This window comes from Balaenoptera borealis, assembly GCF_965194805.1.
Source record: "Balaenoptera borealis genome assembly, chromosome: 8".
NCBI classification, from domain to species: Eukaryota; Metazoa; Chordata; class Mammalia; order Artiodactyla; family Balaenopteridae; genus Balaenoptera; species Balaenoptera borealis.
In genome coordinates, this window is record NC_138865.1 from 3,689,495 (window position 1) to 3,715,983 (window position 26,489).

At 36.6% G+C, this 26,489-nt stretch overlaps 1 protein-coding gene across 1 annotated transcript in view; it reads right to left on the minus strand.

Moving 5' to 3' along the window:
* The window catches only part of LOC309633371 (uncharacterized protein), a 394,758-nt gene that overhangs the window by 63,898 nt on the left and 304,371 nt on the right, over positions 1–26,489 (minus strand). The gene's annotated exons all lie outside the window — the stretch shown is intronic.

Consider the following 26,489-nt stretch of genomic DNA (forward strand, 5'->3'; position numbering starts at 1 on the left):
TTCAGGCTGTAGTTTGCCAAACTCTGGATTAGAGGAAGAGAGAAGTACGTGGGAAAATTTATGAAGCTAATGTGGTGGTCTAGTTAAGAAAGAAAGGTAACTTGGTCTGAGGTATTAGTGGTTGATAAGAGAAAGAGGGAAATGCAACCCATGTACTGGCTGTGTTTCCTAGCCCGCCCACCCCTGACCAGTTCATAAAAGATGTATCACATCCTTATTTTACTATCTGTGGAAATTCCAACACACTCCCCAAGATCTGGACAATTTGGAGGAGATCACATTAACGCGGTTATTTTTGGCTCTGGGGTCCTATCTGCAAGCAATTTATTTCAGTGTGTGGATCACCACACCTTCCTGACCAATGAGGTGTTTTCTTTTAGAGTAACTACAGTTCAAGTCATCCCCATTCAGTAATTTTTCATCATCGTGTCTGCTTACAAATGATTTTTGAATGTGCAAACATCACTGAAATTTGTGGAAAAAGAGGTGGTGTTTATTATAAGCACTCTCAAATTACTATGCATAATTTTCTTAATGTATCTACATCCACAATGTCCTATGCACAGCATCCAACCTCCCTTAAAATTCTTTAGTACATTAACGAGCCCTTAAAATAATTTTAGTTAACTTTAATTGCATGTGTTATGTAAACCTGGATTTTCCATGATCCATCTAAACTTAACTGGGATTGTAGGCAAGTGGCAAGTTTTAGCTCAGTTTTTTCCTCTGTGCCTACTTTCTGTGTATTGTTCAAGAATTTCTGTTTATATTTTGGGTTTTTTTCTTTTTTTTTTGGTTGTTCTGTTTATTTCTTTGTTTTTAAGTCAAGATTAAGAAAGCCACATGTTAAACAGATACAAACTACTGTATATAAAGTAAACAACAAGGTCCTACTGTATAGCAGAGGGAACTATATTCAGTATCTTGTAATAACCTATAATGGAAAAGAATCTGAAAAAGAATAGATAAATATATATGTATGTATAACTGAATCCCTTTGCTGTATACCTGAAACTAACACAACACTGTAAATCAACTATATTTCAACAAAAGAAAGCAATAAAGCAAGGAAGGAAGGAAGCAAGCAAGCAAGCAAGCCATGTGTTAGATATTTTGGCCTACTGAAAGCTATCTCTCTAAGATTAGGAACAAGACAAAGATGCCCACTCTTTGCACTCTTATTCAATGTAATACTGGAAGTTTTAGCCAGAGCAATTAGATAAGAAAAAGACTTAAAAGGCATCCAGGGGGCTTCCCTGGTGGTGCAGTGGTTGAGAGTCTGCCTGCTAATGCAGGAGACACGGGTTCGAGCCCTGGTCTGGGAGGATCCCACGTGCCACGGAGCAACTAGGCCCGTGTGCCACACTGCTGAGCCTGCGCGTCTGGAGCCTGTGCTCCGCAACGAGAGAGGCCGCGATAATGAAAGGCCCGCGCACCGTGATGAAGAGTGGCCCCCACTTGCCACAACTGGAGAAAGCCCTTGCACAGAAATGAAGACCCAACACAGCCATAAATAAATAAATTAAAAAAAAAAAGGCATTCAAATTAGAAAAGAAGAAGTAATACTGTCACTATTTACAGATGATATGATTAAATATAGAAAACCCTAAAGACCCCACCAAAAAAAAAAAACTATTAAAATAATAAATGAATACAGTAAAGTTGCAGGATACAAAATCAACACACAAAAATCTGTTGCATTTCTATACATTAACAATAAGCTAGCAAAAAAAAAGAAATCAAGAAAACAATCCCATTTACAATCACAAAAAAACCCCAAAAACCCAGAATAAAATACCTAGGAATAAATTTAACCAAGGAGGTGAAACACTTGTACACTTAAAACTATGTCACTGTTGAAAAAAACTGAAGAAAACATAATAAATGGAAAGATAATTCGTGTTCATGAATTGGAAGAGTTAACATTGTTAAAATGTCCATACTACCTAAAGCCCTCATGGCTGCATGGCCTGCTCACTTGGGGAAAAATCAGTTATGCCCTTATGAATTAATAACTAAAGTCTACAAATAAGGATGTTACCTCTAATACTAAACTCTGCCTTGCTGCACACAGACATGGCAAAATATCGCAAGAGACTCACGAACTGGACCCAGTTTTATCCTTTCTTATTACCATTCTTAGGTCAGAATATAATTATTCCAATGCCATTCTTAGATTACCCCAAACAGTAGTCACTGCCCTCAATCTTACCAACTGCTGGATTGTGCCATTCATTTTCAGACCCCCATGTAATTATAGCTAAAGAAATTTCCATTTGGAAATGACTTACAAGGACAAATAACCTTAAACAAATCAGTCTATGACTTTGTAGTGTCCCTCTCTCTCAGAAAAAGAACAGATAAATATATTTTATCAGCATAATATATTAATTGTATTCTATTAATGAAAATATTATATTTTATTATTAATCAAAATTAATTCTAATTTTGAAATCAACACCTTTCATGAGGTAATGGGCCAATACTTACTACCTGGAAAAGAGTAACAGAAATTCAAATATGTAACCCAGGTAATGTAAGGCATTGCTTCTGACTTGGTGTCATGAAAATTTCCATTAACAACTTCTTCTGGATCCCCATGTACCTCTACCTGATACTGTTTTCTTTGTGACCAGGATCTGGTCCTGTTTGCCTTAGACCAACACCTTAGCACTTAAGGAACAGTATTCTGAGACTTGTCTGTACATAGAAGCCGTATGTTTTTTGATTGGTGAATTTAATCCATTTACACTTAGGGTCATTATTTACAGATGAGGACTTAGTACTGCTATTTTACCTTTTGTTTTCTGATTGCTCAATATCTCCATTATTTCTTTTTCCTTGTGTTTCTGTCTGCCATTTTGGTTTGGTGGTTACTATGCTTTTCTGTTTCCTCTTTTTTTTAATGTTTTGTATCACTGCTTTAGATTTATGTTGTGTGGTTACCATGAGGTTTATACAGAACGTCTCATAGATAAAATAGTCCTTTTTCTGCCAATACTACCTTCTCTTCATTGACCTTTATGGGTTCCAGCCTTTTCCCCTTCCTCTATTGTGTTTTGTTGTCTCAGATTATCCCTTTTTATGTTGCAAGTTTTTTTTTTTTTAACCAAATTGAAGTAGCTATAGTTATTTTTTCAGCTTTTTCCCTCTTAGTCATGCTATAATAGTATTTAAAATCTATTCGGATAAAAAGAAAATTGCAACTCTTTATCACCTTATGCAAAGTTTTACTTACTTTTGGCTTTTTGTTTCTGGTTGAATAGCTCTTTCCAACATCTCTTGTAAGGTAGGTCTAGTGTCGATGAACTCCTTCAGCTTTTTTGTTGTTGTTGTCTAGGAAAGTATTTCTTCTTCATATCTGAATAATAACTTTGTTAGATACAGTGTTCTTGGCTGACAGTTTTTATCTTTCAGTATTTGGAGGGATGTCATTCCACTCCCTCCTGGCCCGTAGAGTATCTGCTGAGAAATCTTCTGATGGTCTAATGGGGGTTCCTTTGTAGGTTACCATCCGTTTTTCCCTGTTTTTAAAATTCTTTGTTATTAACTTTTGACAGCTATAACATAATGTGCCTTGGCAAAGGTCTTTTTGCACTGAGGTAATTAGTTGGTCTCTTAGCTTCACGGACCCGTATATCTGGTTCCTTCCCAAGTTTGGGAAGTTCTCAGTTGTTACTTCTTTAATAAAGTCTCTGCTCCCTTCTCTGTTTCTTCTCCTCTGGGATACCCATTAGTGTAATGCTGCTGTTCTTTAGCTAAAAGAGTCAGATAGCTCTCACAGAATTTCCTCGTTTTGAAAATTATCTTATTTCTCTTTCTTCTTCTACTTGTATCATTTCTATCATTAAGCTCACTAATTCTCTCTTCCATATGGTCTGCTCTATTTCCAATGCTTTCTAATGCATTCTTTGTCTCATTTGTTGAATTCTTCAGCTCTGGAACTTCTTGATTCTTTTTTAGAGTTTCAATCTCTTTGGTAAAGTAATCCTTTACCAAATACTTTCTGGTAAAGTATTTCTCTGTTCATTCATTTTATTCCTGAGCTCAATGAACTACCCTTGTGAGTTTTCTTGTAGATCATTGAGTTCTTCATGACAGCTTTTCGGAATTCTCTCTCAGATCGCAATATTCTGCGACTTTAAGTTTGGTTTCTGGAGAGTTTTCATTATCATTTTGTGGTTTAGTGTTAGCGTGGTTCTTCATCTGTTCATGGTGTCCGAGCAATTGCTTGTCCGCAGGTGCATTTGAAATAGCTAAGACCTTTCTGCTCGATTTTCATTCAAGAAGTTAGAAATTAGAGGCCTTTCTTTTCCAGTGGGTGGCGCTAGAGCACAAGCTTTTGGTTTCTCTTGCCTGACCTGCGTCTGATTTTCCTGGAGCACTGGCACTTCCCACTCTCCACTGCCTCGGTCAGAAGCGTCACCCTGCACCCCTGCTATTGCTTCTTTGCCTTTGGGGTCACTGGTGCCTTGCTGTCGCCAGGGTCATTGGCACTGCCTCCCGCAGCTCCAGGATGGTGGGCTCTTCTGCAGCGTCTGGGATCCTCTGTGTCCCAGGCTCCAAAACACAGGGGAAGGAGGGGAGGGGAAAAGGGAGCCGGGTTTGCTTGGGGGCCTCTGCTATGTCCAGTGCTGTAAAGTCTGCGGGCTCCGTTGCTGCAGGTGGGGGACAGGGGGCCGGAGTCATAGGCATCGCCATGCTGAAGGGACAGGGTCGCAGGCCCCAGTGCTTCCATTGCCCGATGCCCGGGGCTTCAGGTGCTGCTGTGATCAGGGGGCCAGGGTCAAGAGTGTCACCTCCCCGGCTGTCCCCAGGCTCTCTGGGGCTGGGGCTCAGCTGCCTCAGCTGGGGGCTGGGGGTCACAGGCACTGTCTCCACTGTGCCCCTGGTCCCATCTCCCTGATGGGGTCCAGCCCACCCTCCTTAAACACACAGGTGTGTGGGACTCTCTCTAGGAATTAGAAGTGTATCTAAAAGTTCCTTAACTTGTTGCACATTTTTGATAGGGATTCCAGCAGAGATGAGAAGCCCCCTTTGTTATCAAAGCATCCCAAGGTCAAACAATCCTCCAAAAGCATACCTGCTCTTTGTATATACTTTCCTGGTCACTAGTTGACAAGCTCTAGTAAAAGCATTAAGTTCTAACAGCTGTGATGATTTAACCTCAGGTAACTCTACTTTGTAAGAACCATTATCAAAAACATTGACTATGATAGCTTCATCCTTGACTTAGCTGCAAAGCTTATCTTCATTGTCTTAGTAAAATAGCCCTTTCTGAAAAATACTGATATTGATAGATACTACTGAGAATTAAAGAGATAACAATTTTTTGATAGCCATTGAGTCAATTTTTTTTTAATACAAAGGGGCTGAAAGCGATATGAGGGTTAGTGGAGGGTATGACATATCCTTTGGCTCTAAGACCTTCAACGATATGTTTGAAGTTTTTCTTTTCTTCTGGCTTCAAGAGATATTGAGAATGTCTGGGTAAAGATTTGGTAGGCTCTATCTCAACCTTAATAGGTTTTGTTCCAACATTTTTTTTCAACATTAGTAAAATTTTTAACTATAGAATGTCCGATATAGGGCCAATCTTTATGTAGGGTACTTATCAAATATAATGGAGAAGGAAACCATATATATGTATGGCAAACAAAACTTGATTATGAAGGGAGAAGTCCTCTGGAACCTCAAAAAAATAGTCCATCTGGTGTGCACTTAATTTTACAATTTTCATTCGTAAAGTGAGTCCCTATGTATTAGTTTGCTATTTCTTCTGTAACAAACTTAGTAGCATAAAACGACTCAAACTTATTACAGTTCTATAAGTTAGAAGTCTGACAGTGGTCTCACCAAGCTAAAAAAATCAAGGCTAGAAATCAGCAGGGTGGCATTCTGTTCTGCGGGCTCCAATGGAGAATGTTTCCTTACCTTTTCCAGCTTGTAGAGGCTGCCCACATTCCTTGGCAACTGGTCCCCTTCCGCCATCTTCAAAGTAAGCAACGCTGCATCTCTTTGCTCATCCTTAGCTGTGTCTCGCTTTGAATCTCTTCTGACTCCCTCTCCTACTTTTAAGGATGCTTGTAAATAAATTGGGTCCACCTGGCTAATGCAGGCTAACCTCCGTATATTAAGGTCAGCTGGTAAGCAGCCTTAATTCTCTGTGCAACCTTAATTACCCTTTTATTAGGACATGGACATCCTTGGGGGGCATTATGCTGCCCACCATACCCTATTAAATTTACTAAGGTGGTATGAGAGAATAGGAAGGGACATGTTTAGTGAAGCGTCCAAGGTTTGTATTTAAGGGCTGGGAGATAGTGAAACTGTGGATTATTGGAATACTTACCACCTGTGTTGCATGTTTACTCTGAGGAAGAAGTTGAGCAAAATTGGGAGGAGTTAACTAGTGTAGAAAGTGTAGCACCTACCAGGCTGTGTGCTTCCCCTTACAACAAACAACATGTTCACCCAGCAAATGCAAAATGGAAGCAAACAAGAGAACCAAAGGGGATGAAGAGAAATGGCCTGATTCCTACCAGGGTGCCCAACAAAAACCAAAAAACAAAATCCAGAAATAAAACTGAGAATGAATAACTGAGGAGCTGCATGCAGAGAGCAGAGTTGGACTTGCTGCTGATTTGCCACTTGGGGATGGACTCATCAAGCCATGAGTCCAGGCACAAGGGGCCTCCATGGGTCCCACACCGGGTTGAAGGCTGAAGTCAGCAGCAAAGAGAAGGGAAAACCTTGTCTTGGAGCCTCTGGGAAACATGCGGACAAAGACCTTCTGAATGAGAGCAAATTAAGCCAGTTGGGAGTTTGCTACAGCAAGAGCCAGCCACCATAATGGACTCAAAGGCAGGCAGAAGAGTCAGGAAGCCTTATAGTGAGCAAAAGGGAGTCATCAGATGAGCTTTGAGTGGAGGTTGCTGGCGGTGAAGATGGAAATGGACTCATTTAAAAGGGGCATCGTAGCATGTGATTGGTTTGGGAGGCATGTTTGCATATTTGGCTTCTTCTGGTTGTTTCTTGTAAGTGAGGATACATACTAGGGAGACTGGCAGTTCTTTACTAATCTTAACTGTTCTAGAAATACCACTACAATTGCAAAACCTAATAATTCAGAGTTCACAAAATTATGGTCACTATCCAAGACTCCTTTATCTTTGGCCCTTGACAAACAGACCCACTAAATGGGGATGTAAAAGGAATCAACATCCATTCACCTTTCACACTTTTTACGTGACACTACTTTCTCCAATTCCTCCAGAAACCAGGTCTTGCTGAGGTCAGAGCTGTTCCAGGTCTTTCCACTGGCCCTTCCTATCATTCTGATATCCTTTATTCTGACTGAAGTCAGAAAACCCATTTGTATTACAGAATCTCTTTCAATCCTCTTAAGCCCACAGAGGATAGCTATCAGAAATCTCTTCAAAGACCGTCTCTTACCGTTGCATTTAAAACATCTAATAGAGTATCTACCAAATCTTCTAAGTGTGGTTAGTGGATGGGTGAGCAAGTTTCAGCGAATAGGCCCATTCCAGTATTTCTATCTCCCTGATTCTCTTTATTTTTTCCTCCAAAAAAAAGAAAGCAAAAAACAGGAAAGTCTTTCAATTTAACAATGTTGATTATACTCATTGAGTCAAGACTTTAATTAGCCACACTACTAGATCATAATGCCACCCCCAAAAGATTGAGCACCACAAGGTAAATCTTTAATTCTGAGTGGATGTCCACTTGTCAATAAATTCATCTGGCTCAAGCCTTAGATTGCACATGTAAATGTACTCCCCAGTATATAATGATATTGATATTATCTTAAAACTCCTTGAGTATAGAGGTTATCTCTCTTTAAAGAAGACCTTGCACAACTCTGTCTAGACTCTTTTAGCATCTACATTTCATTAGGGGCCTGAAAAAAGAAAATGGTACATGTTGGGGATGGGACCTGAGGAGAAATGGTACCAGCTTATGAAGCAGGTGCCCCAAGTGTCATGACTGAAAGGCTTTTGTGCAGATGATGGGTGATTCAGACTAGAGAGGGAGTGACAGGGCTGTCTCTGCCAGTGAAAGAATTTGAGGGAAATCTGGAGGATCCAATTCTACACATTTCTATCTGCTCAAATGCCCCGACCCTGTATCTCTGAAGCTCACGCTTTCCTGCCAATACACTTACCGTAGCATAAGTGGCACCCTTACCATAAGTGGCTTTCATGGGATTTTGCCAGTTAATCATCATGCCCTAGGCTTGGTCTCCAGCCCCAAACGACCTCTGATTACAAAGTTGTCATTGGTCCTTTGTGTTAACATTTACTCTTAATTGTGTATTTATAGATATTAATTCTTCTTTTTCCCTAATAATTGTCTCTAGGGCTACAGTAAGAAGCAAAGTGATTACATAATGTTTATCACCACTGTTGCTGCCATGGCAACCGATCCAGAGCAGTACACCCTATGCTAAGACCTGTAATAACTTCAGAAAACTTGATGCTGCCTGCGTTTATGGATTAGCCATATCCCCTCAGCAAACAGGCTATCCTTGTGCTTCTCTAATACATGAACAACCCAACTGGGTAACCCTATTTGGTGGTTTGTTTTGGGTGGGCACATTGACACCAATTAAAGTATCAATAAGAGTCCCAGCAGGAACAGTGATACTCTCACATTAGGATAATCACAGGTGCATCTATTAAAGGAACTTAGCAAATGTGTGGGAAGGGTTTCGATAAAACACAAACTAAAGTTTCACCTCCCAGGACTTGTAAAGCAGAGCTCTTCCTGTCCTTACACCTGAAAGCATGAAGGGGATGAACAGCTCTTGAAATGCAGGAGAGAGATGCTTGGAGAAAGTTGGGAGATGGATAGCTAGGATGGATGGAGGCGCATGCGGTCAGGAGACACAGTGGACCACAGGCAGCTGCACAGAGAGGAACTGGGGAAAAGAAAGGGAACGCCACTCTCCTCCTTCTCCATCAGGGCTTCTTATTGTCAGATGGAAACTAAGAGGAAGAATGAAAGCCAGCCCACTGAGGTAGCCTGTACAAGTCAAATTTCTGGCTCACAGAACAGGCTGGAGAAAGGTGGAAATGGATCTAAAAGGGCAGTTGGAAGATACCCTGAAGAAAGTATTTATGCTCACATTATAGGTAGAATTTCTGGAAACTCCAAACAATACTTCCATTATATTAAGCAATACTCATTTACACGACCACACTTAGCTTCAAATGCGACTACTGATTATCTATTGTTTTAGCTAAGGGGCAATGTGACCCCTTGAAGACTCCATCCTTTTCTCCATCTGACTCTGGTCAGGCTTGTGGGACTAGGATGGAGGATGTAGTCAGCATGGGGAGGAAGCCTGGGCTGGACCAGAGTGGGTGGTCAGGGCACAGGAGGTGGATGGGTCCTGCGGGGCTCAAGTAAACAGACTGAGAGGGAAGTTGAGGCTTAAGAGGCTGGCAGGTCTGATGGGATCAAGGCTGAAGAGGAGTTTGGGGTGAGGAGGCAGAAGGTATTTGGAGCCAGTGGGTATGGAGCTGAGGAGGTTGCTGGGACTTAGCGGGCAGCTTGTGTGGTTAGGAGTTTGGTTACATAAGGAGGTGCGAGCGTTTAAGTACATATAGTGAGGGTAATGAAATGGAAGTTTCCCATGGCCACAGAAGGGGGAAGGCTAGAATGAACTCTCGAGTTTGATTGGAATTGGAGGCATTTGTGTAAACTCATAGTCGTTAAGTAGCTAGACAAGTAGGTAAGTGGATAGATATATAGATATAGATATAAATATGTATGGAGGTGAAGATTTATACACATATTTACATGTAAATGTAAGGGAGTCTGGAAAGTGTGTACTTGCTTTCTCAACTTTATAGCAGAGGAAAAAAAGAAAGCTAGAATTGTTTGAAGGCATGTGGAGCAAGAAAAACTATGTCTGCCATAATTCAATCTAAATTGCGAGATTTATCTTTGGAGAGAGTTTGGTACACTCTTACTGAGGAAGGAAAACATACAGGCTATATAATCCACTACACATTTTTAAAAAACGAAGCCCAATATATCTGGAGAAAACCATGATTCGAAAAGATACATGCACCGCGATGTTCACTGCAGCACTGTTTACAACACCCAAGACACGGACACAACCTAAATGTCCATCGACAGATGAATGGATAAAGAAGATGTGGTACATACATACAATGGAATATTACTCAGCCATAAAAAGAATGAAATAATGCCATTTGCAGCAACATGGATGGACCCAGAGATTGTCGTACTGAGTGAAGTAAGACAGAGAAAGACAAACATCATATGATATCGCTTATATGTGGGATCTAAAAAAAATGATACAAATGAACTTATTTTCAAAACAGAAATAGAGTCACAGATGTAGAAATAAACTTATGGTTACCAAGGGGGGGATAAATTGGGAGATTGAGATTGACATATACACACTACTGTATATAAAACAGATAACTAATAAGAATCTACAATATAGCACAGGGAACTCTACTCAGTACTCTGTGGTGACCTAAATGGGAAAAGAATCTAAAAAAGAGGGGATAGATGTATATGTATAACTGACTCACTTTGCTGTACAGCAGAAACTGACATTGTAAATCAACTATACTCCAATAAACATTAATTAAAAAAATTGAAGCCCAAGCAAGTTTGGTAATTTTCCAATGTCACACACATATAAGTGACAGAGCTAGAAGTCTTACCAAAAATCTTATCAAGACTTTCCAATCTTAATGCCACAAAGGGATAAGTCTGTACTTGTGAGATGACATTTTTGCCTTTGTCAAAAATGGGGTAAAACAATCTTTTTTTCTTTGAATTTTCAAGCTTTCCATTATATATTTAAATAATTAAATAGCATGTAAAGCTCGAGTCTATCATTCTTGAAGTCTTCATGATATAAAGGATCTTAAAAATATGTAATTAGTTTTCATTGTGGAATGTTCCTGGCACATGTATTCCCCCTGTCTATGAAAAAAGTACCTGCTTCCACAGGTAACAGGATACTTCCTTTTTTTACCCTAGGCTCAATCATGAACAACCTTGGTGTCTGAGATTTTAAAGTCAGTCCCATTAGATCTGGGATGGTGCCAGGGACACAGTGTTCTATAAGCAAATGTCCCCAAATGACCTGAAGGTATGATCACTTTGTTTTATGTATCTCATTGTGGCAATTAACAATTTCTCAAAATATATTCTTTCTTTCTTTTTCTAATTTTGCAAGTGTTTTGGCAGGGATATGAATATATATTTAATTTCAGAATGTCAGTTAATGTTTATCTCGCCACTTGGCTGCCTCACTCTATAGAAATGAGAAATGATTTCAAAAAGGGCTGCCTCGCCCTTTTTGAAATAAAACCTTGGATCTTGAACTGAATTTCACTACTAGAAGAAACTTTAAATTTATTGCTTTTTTTTCTCCTTGGCTTTTTTTTTGGAATGAGCTGCAACAAAGCAGGTTTGAAAGTCAGTGGTCAGTACAATCAGCAGTATAGATTTGGTCATAGTCAAACACAGGGGAGAAAGAGTATATTGGATTTTGATGTTAAATATTCCCAGAAGGACAGTTCACATACTCCTGTCTAAAGAGGGATTACTTAAGAAGGCTTCAGTTTCTGTTGTAATCCGTGATGCAGCTCGAATCAACAGAAGAATGGCTTTAGAAATGAACGATGGAGTTGCACTGACACTGCCTGATAGTCACTCAGCCTCAGATTGACAGTATTGGGTTGTCATGAGGGACAACCTCATGTTCATGACACAGAGTTATGGGTCCTTTCTTTCCTTGGCTGTGGGGTTAAATTACCTGCACAGGATCCATCTTTAAGCTAGTGTATGGAACATCATTTAAAAACATACCTTAGTCCATAATACAAGATCTGACATACTATTCTTGCTTTTAAATTTTCCAGTTTTCAAAATCAATAAAAATCAATAAAATGGTTAAAGTTCAGATAAAGATTTTCTATTTATACTGAAGAACACTTGTACTTAGAGTAGCAGTTCTCTCTGTTATATGCACCGAGTATACACACAACACACACAATGTTCTAAACTCAACTGTGTGCATTTTAGGATCCAATTTATTAATAATTTGCTTTTACTGTTACTCAATTTTCATACACAGCAACAACCATACACTTTCATAGTTTTAATAGATGAAAGACCATACAAGCAGTATTCGGACATAAAACATTTATAAATACACTATTATTTAAATTATACAAAATACAAGTTATTGCATTTTATATACGGAAATTTAAGCACTAGGCAGACTGTTTAGATGTATAGTTTATAGGTTTATGTTTGTCTATTTGTAATCTAAAAAGAGTTCACCTAAACTAATACTCACACTTGTATTTTGTTTTCAAAATTGTGAATGTTGTCATTTTAATGTATGTGAATTTTAGTAAGATATATTAAATTATAAATATAATCAATGTTACCCACTGCCTTTAATTACCTTGAGATTATACTGAATAATATTAGTGGACATTTTGCATAAGTTGTAAAAGTCTCAAATTATATATTATTTTATTTCCATAAAGTATCATAATTTTAGATGAAATTTGTTAAGTAACAGAAGTGAAGATTAGTGCTGTCCCCTGAATTTTAACTCATTTTTTGTCACATTTTAATTTATAAAAGTTGGCAAATTATATTATCATTAATGTACACATTTCTATATCTTAAATAGTGGGGAATTCATAAATCCTTTTGTAATTCTGCTTTAGGATGATTGATTAGAACGCCACACAACCATCTCGCTAATTGAGTGTCCTTTATAAAATATTTCTTAAAAGCATATGTTATATAATTAACTACCAAGCCTTCTATATGTCTATGTGTTCATATACATTGACATTCACATATACATACATGTATATACATGTATATGTATATGTATATATGTGTGGGCATGTGTAATAAAAGCATATATTAATATTTGTTAACTAAGAATGTTTTACTTCCAAATCCCTAAATTAGACTAGAAAAATATAATTTTTCTAAGAAGTATTGAATAATAGCAAATGCATTTCTTTACCTTTGTGGATATCTAAAGAAAATCTAGTGCCATATTATCTCTACAATTTTATACTGAAATGGATTAGGGAAAGTCAGAAATCAGACAGAAGAATGCTTTTCTATGTGATGAAAAGAAACTCCACATTTGCCTCCTGTGTCAACAACGCCCGTTGTTGGGAAAGGCAAGTGCTCATTCTGAAATGCCAAGAAGCGGAAGAAGTCAAGGATGGGAAACAGAAGAAAAAGCACAGGGTTAGGAGCTGGAGAGAAAGAGGTCGAACGCGATAAAAGGGAAAATGCTGGTAACGCCGTCAGAAAGAACAGAGCACAGATGTTTGAAATGATGGTGTCAAAGGTGTGACCTTGGCGATTTCGAAAAGACAACATCTAAAGGGCTGTACCGAGAAATGCCTCCGGTGGCCTCAGAGGGCGCGGCTGGGGAAAGGGTCATTAACGCAGCCCACATAATGAAGTCCTGAGAGATGAAGACAGGGAAAGCGAAACGGCAGGATGGACGGTGCAGAATAATCCTAAGGAAACAGAAGGAACTGAGAGAAGGGATATTTCTGTTTCACCTCCAAGACCAAAACCTCTCTACTAAAAATACTTCTTAAAATAAGTTCACACAGTTTATTATCTTTGGTGATTTTGGGACTAGAGGCCAATATTGAGGAATAAAAACATCATCAATTATGACATTTTCCATGAATCTTTAGCTGGGGACCCTCACCCTTTTGCCAAAGCTAATTTTTTTTCAGGAAGGGTAAATTGATAAAACAGGTCGACGATTTTAAAAATATAGTCTCCATTATGTATTATTTTCTCACATTCAAAAGATGATCTCTTTGTTACAGAGTTTGGGAGCTGTTGGATGATTGGGGTCCTCTAGCAGAGGTTTTCCCAAAAGACTTTCCACCCCAGGTATCAATCATGCTTTATAATCTTTCCCTCCTAATTCTGGTGTTTAATTTTTTTTGCTCAAATATCTCTCTCCTTTTATTAAGGCTGATCATACTTCATCTGCTGACACTTCTCTTTTATCCAGGGTAGAAAAAATGCTTCTATACCTTACACGTTTTCTTACATAAATCTTACACATTTCTTACACAATTTGTGTTGGGAACCATACGAATCAAGCTCTATTGATTCAGTATTTTCCTCTGTAATGTTCCTAACATGAATTTATACAGGATTTTCTTAGAAATACAACCAAGGAGGTATTATTTATTAAGCAGTGCATACCATCTCTCGGTAGTTCTAATTTCTAGAAATTGCCCCCATTTATCTTTTTCACCTACTGGTCTTCAGCTGGTTTTAAACATTTAAGTATCCACCATTGGCTGAAAACAGTAAAAGGCACTGAACATAATATTGAGAACAAATCACAGTTCCTGCCTTCAAAAAGCTTAAAATTTAAAAGAGGGAGGCATAATACAAAACGTTCAGAAAAATAACCAACCCAGATATCAAGTGAAGTCTCCATTTGTTTTCCATTTATGAATGCTTTCCTTTCAAATACGCAACTGATCAGAAATGGTTGATATAGCTGGATATTATCTTAGTTTTTCACAATACAATGGATCATGAGCTTTACACAAATTTATCTAGATTTCATACACAGAACACAACATTAGCACATCATTTGTGTGTGTGTGTTAAAAATAGAGTGTTCTGTTTGTACTATTTTATTTTTGGAAAATTTGAAATAATTGCAAGAAATACAGCCAATTTCAATTGTATTCTTTTAGTCTATTGGCTAACATATCGCTTAGTTATCAGGTCATTTATAAAATGATAATGGAAAATTTGTTTCTTTCAATTTAAAAATAACACTGCACCATAAATTCAGATTTCACTCTCACAACTCATCATTTAGATGACTTGAAGTAGATTTAAAGATAACCAAAAAGTAGAGTAGAAAAAAGAACAGCTATATTTTACAGGCTCACAGGTTTTAGTAAAATCCATTTCCCACAACTGGGATGGAAGGAATGAGGATTATGAAACCTTAAAATACTAAATAAATTTAAGCAACAATTTATTGTAGCCAAAAATATATCTGTATATTTATTTATTTTCTGAGTCACATAAAACAATTATTTTATACTATTATAATCAAAGTAATAAGAATTGGCAAAAAATAAAAACTTAAGCTGTAGTGCCACTGATCTGTTAATTTTTCTTCAATGTGCTTTGCACAAGACCAAGCTCATGTGTCATCAAACATGATGAACTCTATGTATGATCTAAAGTAGTTTATAATTTTAAATATTTTGGTCTTAGTCTCACGACTCTAAGTGATAACACTGACTTGAATGTAATAGCATCATTGCATAAATGAGTGTATTAGAACTTTTGCAGAACAAGCACGTATTTCCACACCTGCATGAATTATATTAGTCATAGAATAACATTTTTATCATAATTTCTGCTTATTGTCTTAAATTTCAAGATAAAATTAAATATTGGTGATATACTGTACTACGACTGTGTTGAAATCAAACTTGCGAAAAATTTTAGAAAAACACAAGCAAAATATGCAAATAAAATAAACTGCCTAGTTTCCATGATTTACCTTTTAGAAAGAAGGTATAATAAAATATTAACTGATATCAGAACACCACATAGGTGCCTCCAGGCTTAGATCTATGCAACGTGTGACTATTTTACCCTGAAAACATGCAGAGAGGCCATTCCTTTCCATGTCCCAGCAAGGGCACCTTGAAATCCTTTAGTTGTTTGGTGAAAAACCAACTGCAGAAAGGACTATGCAAAGAGCCTAACTGATTTTCTTTGAAGGAGTAAGTGTTCAAGCAGCCCACGTATATTTAAAAATTAGACATGGAGAACTGAAAACTATAATTTCCAGACACCAATCAAATTCATTAAATCCTATAGGTATAGTATTATTATAAAGCACATTTTCTTCATATGTATCTGAGCTATATTTTAACGATTTTTTTTTGATGTGGACCATTTTTAAAGTCTTTATTGAATTTGTTACAATAGTGCTTCTATTTTACGTTTTGGTTTTTTGGCCGCGAGGCATGTGGGATCTTAGCTCCTCGACCAGGGATCGAACCCGCACCCCCTGCATTGGAAGGCGACGTCTTAACCACTGGACTGCCAGGGATGTCCCTAAGCTATATTGTATATGCTTGACAAACTGACAAAATCTGTATAACAGTGAAATGTCATGAAGCATTGGGATCAATGGAAGTAATTTCTACAGAGTAAACTCATACTAATTCATTACAGGTGTTTTTACAGAGGAACAAAGGCAGGCAGACAAAGGCTGACTGGTTGAAATAATCTGTTTTGACTTCTAAGTCATTTTACAAATTCTAACAACGATAATTTAGGTTCAACTTAAAACAGGATGTACGTTGTGCTGATAGGCATTAGGGAGATCAGAGCATCAGTGTCACTCAGTAACTCATTTGCTCCAAAAATATCATTGAATTTCTACCAGTACCAGGCACCGCGAATCCACAGGTATCTGTGAGCAAGACATCTTCTTCTCAACAGAACCCCAGTGTAGCAGGAAACACAAAAGAACTCAATAAGTGTACTATAAAATTACAGCTACCACAGTGGAATGTACAAAGTGAAATCCATCCATACATTCGACAGATATTGAGGCTCTGGGGGCAGGCACTGCTGGAGGTGCTCAGGATGTATCAATAAAGAGCACACTGACATCCACCCTCCAGCATCCCACTTTTCACCAGAGGGAGGGAGATGATAAGGAATGAATACACTCAATGCATATTTTTGTAGTATGTTAGAAAATAAGTTCTATGAAAATAAAAAAAGAAGCAGAGAAGAATAAAAGGAGCTGGGAGTTCTAGGACAGAGATAGAGAAGGATACAATATTAAATAGGCTTTTTTGAGCCATGAAAATAATTCTGAGCAAAGACTTGGAGGAGGTGAAGAAATTAACAAAGCAGATATTTGGAAAAAAGTATTTCAAGCAAAGAAGCAAAGGGCACAGTTGGGAGTGGGCTTACCATGTTCAAGGAAGAGAAAGTGAGCTGGAGAAAAAAGTAACCAAAGGAGAAAATGCAGTTTCTTTAATTGATACAGAACTACTGCAGATATCTAACTATTCTTGAGTGAGCTTTGTTAGGTCGTGCCCTTTAAGCAATTTGTCCATTTGATCTAAGTTGTCAAATGTATGGGCATAAAGCTCTTCATAATAATTCATAAAGTTATTCTCTTAATATTTTTAGGATTGGTTGTGTTCTCATCTTTCAATCCTGATATTGATTATTTGTCTTTTAACAATGTTTTCCTAGTCTGTCCAATTAATCTTTTCAAAGAATCAGAAATGTTTTCTTTGATTGTTTTTCTCTTTGGAATTTGACTGATTCTTTTTAAATCTTATCTTTATAATCTTATTCTTTCTGCTTACCTTTTTTTCCTTCTATTTACTTACTGTGACATTTAGATAATTGACTTCAGAAATTTCTTCTTTTATAATCTAAATATTTAACATTCTGTTTCCTACTAAATACTACACTATTTGCATCCCACAAAGTTTGATTCATAGCATTTTATTTTAATTCAATTCAAAATATTTTCTAATTTTCTTTATAATTTGCCTACAGTGCCATATGGCTTTTAGAAGTGTGTTAATTTCTAAATGTTTAGGGATCGTTTGTATAACTTCTGTTATTGATTTCTAATATAATTCTTTCATTACCAGAAAACAGACATTGTATTATTTCTGTTCCTGTCAATTTCTAATGGACTGTTTTATGTCCCAGAACTCCATCTATCTTTGAAAATGTTCTACCTGCTTGTGGAAAGAATGTGTATTCTGCTGTTATTGGCTCAAGGGTTCTATAAATATCCTTTAGGTTTAGTTCATTGACAGTACTGATCCTGTGCTCTACAGTCTTACTGATTTTCTATCTACTTATGTTTTTCAATCAATTATGAGAGATAAGTGTAGACTGATCTACTTCTCTATATTTTATCATCTTTAAAATTCATGTTATTTGAAACTGTTGTTAGGTACAAACACACTTAAGATTGTGATTTCTTCTTAGTGACTTAGTCCTTTTATCATTACATAATGGCCCTCTTTGTCTGCATTAATATTACTTGCTTAGATGTCTATTTTTCTTTTACTTATGTGACTACTCTAGTTTCTTTTAATTCATGTTGGCATGGTATATCATTTCCCAGTTTTTACTTTTAACCTGCATATGTCTTTGTATTTAAATTGGGTTTCTTATAGATGATATATGGTTGAGTCTTACTTTTTCATTACATTTGATTATCTAAATGTAAATATTTAGACTATTTATATCCATTTATTAATTTGTTTAAACAAAATTTGCCATTTTGCTAGTTTTTTTAGAATATGCTCCATTGTTCCTCTGCCGCATTTTCTTCCTGCATATGAAATAATTTAATATTTTTTAGGATTCCAGTAAATTTTAATAAATTTCCACGATTCACTACTTACGTTTACTGTTTTTTCAACTACTTTTAATAATTGTGTAAAATTAATAAAATACATCTTTAACCCATTACTTAATAATGGTCTGCCTTCACATGTGGTATAAGAATTGTACAATCAAATGCTCCTAATTCCTTTTTTCTATGTTTTGAGTTGCTATTTAAATACATTTTTACTTTTATATTATTTAAGGCCACCGCAGTTTGCTACTATTTTTTATCTGTACTCAGTATTTTATTAGAGAAAATCAAAATGTCAAAATAACTTATATTTACATTTTAAATATGAACAGTGATTTTCATATCTTAGCATTGATTGAGTTTTTATCTTATAACATATTATTTCTATCTGAAAAATTTGCTTGAAATTTCACCATACAGCTATTCTGCTGGTAATGAAATTTCTCATTTTCTATTTGTTTAAAAAATAGTCTTCATTTCTCCTTAATTTCTAAAAATATCTCACCAGTCTTACATTTAGGTCTTTAATCCATTTTGAGTTTGTCTTTGTGTATGGTGTTAGAGAATGTTCTAATTTCATTCTTTTACATGTAGCTGTCCAGTTTTCCCAGCACCACTTACTGAGGAGACTGTCTGTTCTCCAATGTATATTCTTGCCTCCTTTGTCTAGATTAATTTACTATAGGTGAGTGGTTTCTTTCTGGGCTTTCTATCCTGTTCCATTGATCTATATTTCTGTTTTTATGCCAGCAAATGGAACCATAAACAAAATGAAAGACAACGTACAGAATGGGAGAAAATATTTGCAAATGATGTGACCGAAAAGGGATTAATTTCCAAAACCTACAAACAGCTCATACAGCTCAATATCAAAAAAAAACAAACACCCAATCAAAAAATGGGCAAAATACTGAAACAGACATTTATCCAAAGAAGACATAAAGATGGCCAAAAGACACATGAAAAGATGCTCAACATCACTAATTATTAGAGAAATGTAAATCAAACCCACAGTGAGGTATCACCTCACACCAGTCAGAATGGCCATCATCAAAAGGTCTACAAATAATAAATGCTGGAGAGGGTGTAGAGAAAAAAGAACCCTCCTACACTGTTGGTGGGAATGTAAATTGGTGCAGCCACTATGGAGAACAGTATGGAGGTTCCTTGAAAAACTAAAAATAGAGTTACCATATGATCCAGCAATCCCACTCCTGGGCATGTATCCAAAGAAAACCATAATTCGAAAAGATACATGCACCCAATATTCATAGCAGCACTATTTACAATAGTCAAGACATGGAAACAACCTAAATGCCCATCCATTGGCAGATGAATGGATAAAGAAGATGTGGTACATGTATACAATGGAATGCTACTCAGCCATAAAAAAGAGTGAAATAATGTCATTTGCAGCAACATGAATGGACCTAGAGATTATCATACTAAGTGAAGTCAGACAGAGAAAGACAAATATCATATGATATTGCTTATATATGGAATCTTAGAAAAAGACACTAATGAATTTATTTCCAAAACAGAAAGAGACTCACAGACACAGAAAACAAACTTATGGTTACCAAAGGGGAAAGGGGGTTGAGGGAAGGGATAAATTAGGAGTTTGGGATTAACATACATATACTACTATGTATAAAATAGATAACCAGCAAGGACCTACTGTACAGCACAGGGGACTATACTCAATATTATGTAATAACCTATAAGGGAAAAGAATCTGAAAAAGAATATATATATATATATACACACATATATTTATAGCTATATATATAACTATATAACTGAATCACTGTGTTTCACCTGAAACACACAATATTGTAAATCAATTATACTTCAATTAAAAAATTTTAAAAATACTTTGAACACTTGACAAATTAAAAAAAATCATGATTTTGTATATTGTGCAGACTTTTCTCTTTGTTAGAATGGGAACAAAGCTCTTTCTAGCTTTCTACCTCTTAGTCTAAAGATGGAAGCCCCCTGCTCCATTTCTTAAATGCATACATGAAAAAAAGCAGCAGCATTTTCCTTACATATTACGTTATGTAATATGCTGTCTGTATTACCTCCTACACTAGTTAAGAGAAAGAACAGTGTCTACCTTCTGTTTATCTTTAATATATATTTTACCTGCAAATGTCTCCCAAAGGGACATTCTCAATATTGTGAAAATGCTTTCCAATAGCTATTTTTTTTAATATACACAACTTTGTCTGAGGAAGTAACTAAAGGTTTAATGTTGTAGACACTTATTTATAATACAATAGAAGCAAATTTGTCTCAGCACCTCAAGGGAAATTTTCAACTAATACTTTAAATTCGGCTTCTAATGAATCAGAAATTTCCCATGTACCTAGAACCATACACCTCTTCACCCAAGTTGCACCTTATTGGACCAAGTTTCACGTGAGGGGTGTTGTCATGCCATAGTTGTTTAACCCTCTTTACCAGTACGTTGTTTGGGATAATTCCTAGAAATAGGACTGATTGAGGGAAAGTCAATTCTGTCACTTAGCTAAAAGCAACCTATTTAGCTTCACTTAAGCTATCATTTCCTTAACACATTTAACTGAAATTCTCCTTCCCCTAATTTGGTATAATATTTTTTTTAACAACTAACAGAATGCCACTCTTCATAAGAAAAGAGTTCAGAAAAACTACTAGATTGATTTACAGTAAAATGAGGATAAAACCAACATGGAAAACATGTTATAATCTTTAAAATTTATGAGATAAACCCAATGAAATTCTGTTCCCCCTCTGTGGCATGTACCTTTGTCTGCCTTATTGAATACTTATTTGATAACCATTTCATCCTATCCACACCCCCTACCACACACACTATGTTATAAATACAGTGTCAGAATTATGTATTTGTAGCGCCCAACCTTGTTCCTTGCTAATGTTCAAAAAAGAGGAATTAATATTGTGAGAAATACAAACTCTCCATTCGGCCTCAAAATGCATACACCAAAGTAGCCCTTGCAAATAGTAGCCAAGAAATAGGCCCGATCAATTTTTCTTTTTAAACTGATAGGATTGAAGGAAGGACTTTCCCAGCCAGTTTTGCAACTACTACTCCTGCTACATGCCTTCCCTGCTGTTATATAGATTTTTAAAGAAAGACGGAATGAAACAGAATTTTAAAAGGTTAGAAAAGTTGGCAGAAAATAATAAACATGGTAAATTTCAAAAGCAAGTTCTGAAAATCAGAAAACATGTGGGAACAAAGATATGGTTAACAAGACCAGAAGACTGGCCCTGAAGTGCATTTATGTAACAAGATAAAATATGTGGTTCTGTGTCATGTTCACTTTTATAAGGACATGATAATTTCCAACTGACTTCCTCCCCACTCCTCAGAACAAATTGCAATGCTCTTGGATTATAAATGCAGCTTGTGTAAGACTAATACAACTATGTAACTAATGGGGTGTATACTTTTATTGTCAGGGTTTAATGCATTTGTATATATTTTAAGGTGTATTATTCATCAGTAAAGATGGAAAGATGCATTCCCCAAACAGAAAATTATACATGAAATAAACACTCAAATCTTTCATCATTAACATGGCTTTGACAACAAAAGAAATTAAATGATTTTGGTATATTTTTCTTTGCCAAATACTATCTGTTACAGTCCAGAGTTGCTTTGTTACTTTGCAAAGTATCACTTAATGTATAGAATAAAATTCCTTGATGTCCCAGTTTATAAAAGCTAAATAAAGTTTTGCATTTTATAGTGAATCTGGGAAAGTGGATATAGATAATTTAAAACAAAGTTTTTCCCTCCTCTTCCAGTTTCTTAATATGTTATGGTTATGGGTCTATTTATGTTTAAATCTTTAAGCCATTTTGAGTTTATTTTTGTGTATGGTGTGAGGGTGTGTTCTAACTTCACTGATTTACATGCGACTGTCCAGCTTTCCCAGCACCACTTGCTGAAGAGACTGTCTTTTCTCCATTGTATATTCTTGCCTCCTTTGTTGAAGAATATTGACCATAGGTGTGTAGGTTTGTTTCTGGGCTCTCTATTCTGTTCCATTGATCCATATGTCTGTTTTGTGCCAACGCCATGCTGTTTTGATTACTATAGCTTTGTGGTATTGTCTGAAGTCTGGGAGAGTTATGCCTCCTGCTTTGTTATTTTTCTTCAGGATTGCTTTGGCAACTCTGGGCCTTTTATGGTTCCTACTGGGTCTCTTTTTGAATGAGTGTCCTCTCTTCTATGTTACAAGGCAATCTCCCTGGGTTAGAAATATCAACCAAACCTTACAACCTAGAAAAGTCTTCCTGGAGCCACTTGGAAGAGAATTGCTGAGACCACCCATAGCCCGTGTTCCTTCTAATTGAAGATCAGCATAGCTTTTAACATCCAGCTACCAAGGATGATAAAATATAGAAAAATAAAGTCTGAAGATACTCTAAGAATTAAATGAAGTATAGTCATCATCCCAAAATGGGACTCCTGACAAGACAAGCCTTCCTCCAGCCCCAGCACTGCCTTTGGCCAGACTGAAAAGAAAGCCCCTAAACCCCTCCTCGTTTACAAGGAGACCCCTGTCCCACCCAGTGTTCACCATCTCACCAGAACCACTGCCTACAAGACTCTTCTTAGGTAAAAGAGTATAATTAGATCTGTTTTCTACCTCCATCGAAGAGACCATCAGGTCTAATCTCATCATAATTTAAAGATTTAGTTACCCAGGTCACCCTAAAGCTTATTTTTCAACAACTTGACCTTTATCCTGATAAATCTCTGTAAATCCACTAATTTGATCCAATCTCCTGTCCTTCCTCAATCATCCCAAATTCCTTCATGGGAATTAATGGTCTTTCATCAGAAAAATGATCACTTCTCTAAAACTCTTCTCCCAGGTAGAGCTGAATGGGTCCTTTTATCCTTGAAGGCATTGTCTTCCTGCAGAACTGTCCAGTTAAGCCTGCCTTTTGCCTTTCTCCTATTCGGGTGGGGTATGGGCAGCTTTCCTCCAGATCCTCCCTGACATCAATGTCACCTCAAACACACAGGCAATCAAATATTACTATGGGCTACAGCTTCTTATCGTGGTCATCTACGCACATCCTTACTCTTTTTACGTTAGCTTCTAAATCCATCTCCTGCTCCACGATTACTAATTATAAAAATCCCTGGTGATTTCAGTATCCACATAGACCCTCTACACTAGGCATGTGCACTTGTGCTATAAATAGGATAACTACCAAAAAAATCATAAAATGTGTATATGTGTACCTAGAGTATGTAAAGGGATCTCTTTCTTTGGTGGAGAAATGCTCCTGAGTGTTGACAAGACTGGTCTTCCTTCTGTTTATATCCTTGGCATCATCAGGCAGCATGTCTACTACATTTCAAGTCACCACTTTGAAGAATTAGGGAGTCGTCAGAGAACTGTATTTACTGGCTCACTTTCGTACATCCCTTGCATTGATTGTTTGTAGCATCCATATTTAAATGAATACAAATCAATGTCGGCTGGATCCAAGTCATTGTTCTTGCCCATCTCAGAACCTGATATAGTTTAGCATCTCTGACTTGGCTTTCTCCTGTCCAATGAGCTTGCTCTGCATGCTCCTCCATCACACCCTGCAGGCATGACCATGTGGATACCACCAATATCTGCACCATGTCAAAAATCTAAATTTCAGACAATATCGGGCACATTCAGGGCGGTATGGGATATTACTCAGCCATAAAAAAGAAGAAAGTAATGCCATTTGCAGCAACATGGATGGTCCTAGAGATGATCATACTGAGTGAAGTAAGTCAGACAGAGAAAGACAAATATCATATGATATCACTCATATGTGGAATCTAATTTTTTTAAAAAATGATATAAATGAACTTATTTACAAAACAGAAACAGACTCACAGATTTCAAAAACAAAGTATGGTTACCAAAGGGGAAACATGGTGGGGAGGGATAAATTAGGAGCTTGGGATGAACAAACACACACTAACTACTATCTATAAAATAGATAACCAACAAGGACCTACTGTATAGCACAGGGAGCTCTGCTCAATATTCTGTAATAACTTATATGGGAAAAGAATCTGAAAAAGAATGAATATGTTTATATGTACAACTGAATCACTGAAACTAACACAACACTGTAAATCGAATATACTCTAATAAAATTTTTTTAAAAAAGTCTAAATTTCAAATAATTACTCTCACCATGTTCTACTTGTCTTTTCAGTACAATTTTCTAGAACTCACATTCCCACAATTTTCACCCCAATTGGGCACTCGAACTTACTGAATCTTCCAGCTGTTGTGGCATAACATATACCATAATTAATATCCCTTTTTACCTGGCTCATCATTTATAATTAAAATCATAGCCTTGAACATATTCTCAGTTCCCACACATTTCTTTCTAGAGAATTTATGTGCCTAAAACTCCAACCCTAGTTTGTTCAACTTCCTGCCTTCTCCGCTTCTGAACCTGAACAAATACATAATGCTTTTCACACTTCAAATTCATCACTACCACTTCAAATGTGCCCTTAGTTCTATTCTAAAATACTGTTATTTTTTATAGGTCATTCACTCACCCACTCTCAGAGAGTTATTTAAAATTTCTCATCTCCTATTAATATTCAACACATTTCTCCTTCCTCACTCTCAGCTGATCTTTGCCTCTTAGAAAACTGAAAAATAACAAGCAGATTTCATCATTGTATTTCTAAATCTAACAACTTACCCACATTTAAATACATGTAACTTTTTATAATAGATGCACTTCCTATGTTCCAATATAAACTTCATGTGTCATTCTCTCCTTCTTAGAAAAGAACTTAATTCCACATTATCTTTCTCCAGTTTCATCAATTTTCCTTTGATGGATATATTGTCTCATCAGTATACAAATATGCTATGGTAGCATTCATTCTTAAAAAAAGGATAATCATATTATTTCAGCTTACACTCCTTCTCTGCTCTTCATTCCAGTAAAATACCTCATAAGACTTTTTTATGCTTTCTCTCTTAAATTCCCCACATTCTTTTCTCTCGTTACCACTTAACCAAGCTCTCATCCTAACCACAACAAAAGAAGATTACAGGTCTTATCCAAAATGTAATTCTCAGTCCTCACTTCACCTCTCAGTAGTATCTGGCAGTGTTTACTCCTTTTCTATGTGTTCATTCAATTATTCCCTTGGAGAAACTGTCTAGTCCATGGTGTTAAATATCATCAGTATTCTGTTGCATCTCAATTGACCTCTTTTTCCCTGGCCTCCTACATAAAGTCCAGGTTCACTAACCCAGCTGCCTGCTTTGTTATTTTATTTGAATACTTAATAGACATCCTAAGAAGAGAAGAGTTTTAGATTTCCAATCTACACCAATATTTGTCTCCTACATTATTCTTTGTATCAATCAATGGCAATTTAATCATCCACTTAGGCCAACAACTCTGAGTCAACCTTGACTATTCTCTTTCAACATGCATTTATTTATCTGCAAATTCTGTCCATGCTCTTAAAAATACATACAGAATATGAGTACATCTCACCACTTATGTGATCTTTTCTGCTTCTCTGTGTTTTAAAAATATGCTTGGCCTTTCCTTTTCTGGTACAGAGATATCAGCATCCTATCTGGTGACCAATGAAATTTGGAAATTTGGCAGGGTTAAGGGGTGCAGAGGAGGCTGTGAAGCCTTGGAAGGAAGCCAGCCTGAGGGGTAGCTGCGATGCAGCTAGAATTGGTGGAGATCTGTCATTCTGGCATGGTTGAGATGTTGGTTATATTGAACAAACTGATTGTGTAAACAAGTAAACGTTGAGGTGACACGTTTCTCACTGTGGAGAAGGGATAAACACGGAAATACTGATACATATATAGATACACACGTATTACAGAGACAAACACAGGAGCACATAAATACACACAGGTAATTATAGTAATAGATATTATATATATACATGTGTAATAGCAATAGATATTATATACATACACACACA